At 34.0% G+C, this 4530-nt stretch overlaps 1 long non-coding RNA gene across 1 annotated transcript; it reads right to left on the bottom strand.

Moving 5' to 3' along the window:
* Window positions 1-2246: 2246 nt before the first annotated feature.
* On the bottom strand, window positions 2247-4056 carry LOC111411618. The gene is made up of 2 exons (XR_002705858.1): window positions 3549-4056; window positions 2247-3445 (listed from the first exon to the last, which is right to left on the bottom strand). It is a non-coding gene; the product is annotated as an uncharacterized LOC111411618 (long non-coding RNA).
* Window positions 4057-4530: the final 474 nt, after the last annotated feature.

Genomic DNA, 4530 nt, shown 5'->3' with positions numbered 1-4530 from the left:
AAATACAAAAATACCTTTTTTCTTTCAATAAACATGGGTAAAATTACCCTCACCCATTTCACCCCTTTATTCAACCATTTCAATAAACAAGGGTGAAATGGAACAACAGCTGAAGAAAGCTGAGATTGCTCAAGGGCGTAAAATGGAAAATGAGAAAGCAGCACGGGAATCAGAGGTTTTCTTTTTTCTCTCTACTTCAATTTATTGTCATGTCGTACGACTTTCAGAATTTTAAAAGCATGGAACATCAGCTTTTGTAGGCAGACGCAATTAGAAAAATACTCGGTCAAGATTCCAGTAGGAAGAAGCGAGAAGATAAAGTGAAGAAGTGCCAAGATGAGTTGGCACTGGTACTATGTTTTTTATCGGGCCCTCTATTCGAGTATTGTTATGAAGCTAACTACTAATAATTCTTTTTTCTTTTTTGGAGCAAAAAATACAGGCGGCCAATGCTCAAATGCTAGCATCAAGCACCATTAAATGGGTCATGGGCCCAACTGGGATCACTGTCACTTTCCCGAAAGATATAAGTTTTCCCAAAATCAGTCACAAATTGTTGTGTGTATAAAGAAGAGGAAAATAGAAGAAAACATGGACTTTTCTAGTCAAAATTTTGAAAGGTTGGGACGTTATTCTCAAATTTTTAAAAAAGGTAGGGATGTTTCTCGCTAATACATTTTAAAGGTAGGGATGTTTTCAGAAAAATTATAACAACGTAGGAACTATTATCACAAGGTTAATTCAATTCTTAGAAGAAGTGAATAGGACCAGTTCATCTTCTCCATTGAGCCATTCACCATTAAAATGTAATACGTACTTCACAGTACCCATTTTCACTTGTTCTTCTCAATTTACCCAGTAGGTTCACCCTTAATAAGCATTTTCTGGAAGTGAACATCTAGCATTAATCTTTATAAATTGACCATCCATTTAATATATGTATTTCTAAATTTTTCCAGTAACCCAACATGACAACAGCAGTAGCTGTGGAATTGTGAAATATAATGTTGTTCACGACATTTTTTCTTTATTTAACGTAATTATTTAAAGTATTTTCATATTCATGTTGATGCTATTGTTACTTATGGACTAAGTTGATGGCGGGAAGAAGGGATGAAATGGGTGAAGAAAATTTCACCTTGTTTATTGAAAGAAAAATGTATTTTTGTATTTAATTAACGGAAAAACTGACGGACTGTGGACTTAAGAACGTCCAGCGCAGAGAAAGGTTGAAATGAGGGCAAAAATGCCAAAAATTAAAAGATATGGACGTTTTCCACAATAGACTTGAAAGATGGAGACGTTTTGTGCCAATTACTCATTTTTAAAATATCAAACACTTTGCCAACTCAAATAAAAATCTTGAAATCGGAGCTTTTTGACAGAAACTGTAAGAGCTTGTGACAACTAACCTTTAGTGACAATAGCAATTCCATTTCCAACATGCAAAAGTTCAAAGAAAGAAAATAGTATTTAAGCCTATGCTTGGTTCATATTTACAAATTATTTATAAACACTCCAGTCATTTTTCATCCACACATTTCAAAGGATCTGCTAGTACTAGCCACTTATTCATCATTCATTTTTATATATTTATGATTTAAACTATTTATAAACACTTTCCAAACATGCTTGTAATTGATCGGAGCATTTTTCACTCAACAAAGAGCCACATGCTTCAGAGTTTTTAATTCTATTTTGGCTTCTCTCTTTGGGGCTAGAAGGTACCAAGTATTAACTGTGGAAAAAAACTGAAGATCAAACGTGAACCATACTTATTGGCCAGCTAGTTTACTTGTTCGAGGCTCTTTGCATAGCCCTACAAAGACACTTCTATAACATTCACCTTTCTGATTGTCGTGGTACAATAATCAACTCTTGGTGAACAAGATTAATTTATATTCTTTACAAGCAAAAATGGATAAGAAAGATCATCCTAGTTTATGATCACAGACAACTAAGTAACATATCCGTCATAAAGTAAAAGAATGAATGAAAATTAATTTAACTACAGTACCATGAACACAAAACGAAGAGCTAGCTTACCGGTACAAAAGTAACAAAATAGTAATCTGATAGGATCCCCTGCAGATGTATTATAACTAATGGAATTTCCCTGTCGCTGTTACTGATCTAGGAGAAATGTTAGGCAATGATTTACTAAATTGTAAATAGATTTATTAAAATGGATAGAAACTGGAAATAGAAATTGAAAGAACAATTCCAAGCATTCGAGAGACTGGATCTCTACTAATAGACTAAACCAATTGCATGCCTTTCCCATTCTTTTTCTCTTCTATTTATAGGCAATCCTTACTATAGCCTGTTGCATTTTTATCCCTCCTACTATCTAACTACTGAACATTCTAGAATATGTCTTTATTAGACTCTATCATTACCCGCCGCCTTGAAATCTACCTTGACTTCAAGATGGAAGCTATTTTTGTTTTGGTCAATTCATCAAGCAACCAAGCCATTTTCCTTGCAAGCACTCTAGTCATGGTCATAACTGGAAAGGGACTTTTCAACCCTTTGGAGCGACCAAACTTACTGAATCTAGCAATTATCGCCAATATAGTATCCAAGGTAACGCCATAACCCATTGCCTCTACCAACAAGTTGTCGATTTTTTTAGCTCTCTTCATCGAAATAAGTGGATAGCTGATTGCACAACCTTTCTTTCCTTTCCCTTGAAGATTGGTAAAACTAAGCTCCCTAAAGCGAAGTGACTGCGACCCCCTTTTCCTTCTTGTTTGTCTCCTCCTGGCGGTGCTTGATGCGGCTATTTACTTTAACTTCCTCCAATTTTGGGGAAATTTTAGAAGTGATGGTGAGTTCCGGTGACTTTTCTATTATCCCCTTCTCATGCCTTTCTCGTTCCAGTCCACCCCCTTCTCCACAAGACCACACGACAGATTATCTCTAATAAGCATCGGCGTTTTCATTGGTCGACCTCGATTTTCTATTTTCTCAAATTTCTTGCGGTGAATTGTTACAGCTTCACTTTCTCCTGCCACTTTGGATTTTAATGGAATCTCAGAATTAGCAGTGCTTTCAGCTGTATTGATTGTGAGTTCCTTTTTCTTCCTTTCGTCTTCTTGTCCATTCCAATTTCTTCCTCATTAAATCCAACTTCTCCATCATATATGGCATGGTCCTATTGTAACGTCCCAAATTTCATCGATTTAAACTTGAGGTGTTATCGATATCATTTCATAAACATACATCAAGTAGAAATATAAATTGGAACTTTAAAACTCCTAAATTTTTTAATACTCAAAGGCGAAATCAAATAAATGTATCGTCAGGTAATATGAAACGTTAAATAGAAATCAATGGAAATACAAAATGTCCTAGAAGAATTATTTTTAAATGTTTTCTTGAAAATTTCTTTACTTGGCAACCCGTGCACCGCTCAGCCACCATCCACGTCAACCGATCCAGCCTGAAATGTTAAAATTGAACGAATAAGTAATTTATACTTAGTATGATACGTACGTCCAAATAATATAATAACTTTTAAAACATGAATTTACAACATTCCATACCATCATTTCATCAAGAGTAATCGGTGATCAATCGAATACTCTAACATATTTGAGAAGACCCGAAGGAGATCTCACATTTCATTTCATAGGGACCCGCATGTCAATTAGCATTTCATGAAATAAATCACGTCAAAAATTATAATATTGAAAGGACGAAACAACTTGCACATAGTATCCTACCTCCTTAGATCAATGAATTTTTGAAAGAGTAATCCAAGAGAATATTTCAATTTCCAGACTTCTGCGGCTTCCTTGAACGTAATTAAAGATGGAGAATGCCTTTCTGCTTCTAAAATATGTTCCAACAATTTGACCTTTGCAAAATATTTATAGTAAAAAAAACGGAAAAAGGAGTTTTGGTGCCTTTGAAATTGAGAAACCGTGTATGTCGTGGAATAGATGGACAGTAAAAGCAAGGAAGCTACTGAATTTAAAGAATAGAGCCAAAGTTAAAGGAATGGCGTTATTGGTAAAATATGTGTATGGCATTAGTATTTATAGGCAACATAAAGTAGTCGATAAGGGTTAGAATTGTATTAGTTTTTATCCTCTATAAGGTTGAAATCTATCCAAATTATATAAAGGATAATTATAAATCAAAGGTAATCATTGTCAAACTAAGGAGAACACAAGTGATGGGATTAAAACAGAGATAAATTACATTATATATAATTATATCCAACACGTACAAATGTAGGAGAAAACTAAATTATATACATGTGTTCAACACGTGTACACAAATAGAGGAAACTGATTTTTTGCTATGGTACTGGGTTTCAAATGGAAAGGCAAAGATTTGATATGATTAAATCATTTTCCAAGTTAAGATAATCATGATTACATAAATAAAATATTATATTTTCTTCCTAATTATCTTAAAAGATACAATCATTTTTCTAACAACGTGTACTCATTGTAGAAAAGTAACTTTGATCTTATGGATTTCCATTGGAAACAGAATTGGGTATTATTCAATCTTTTT

This window comes from Olea europaea, chromosome 16, assembly GCF_002742605.1.
Source record: "Olea europaea var. sylvestris chromosome 16, O_europaea_v1, whole genome shotgun sequence".
Classification (NCBI taxonomy): domain Eukaryota; kingdom Viridiplantae; phylum Streptophyta; class Magnoliopsida; order Lamiales; family Oleaceae; genus Olea; species Olea europaea.
Note: the sequence above shows the minus strand (reverse complement) of the source record. Positions and strands in the feature narration are given on the sequence as shown.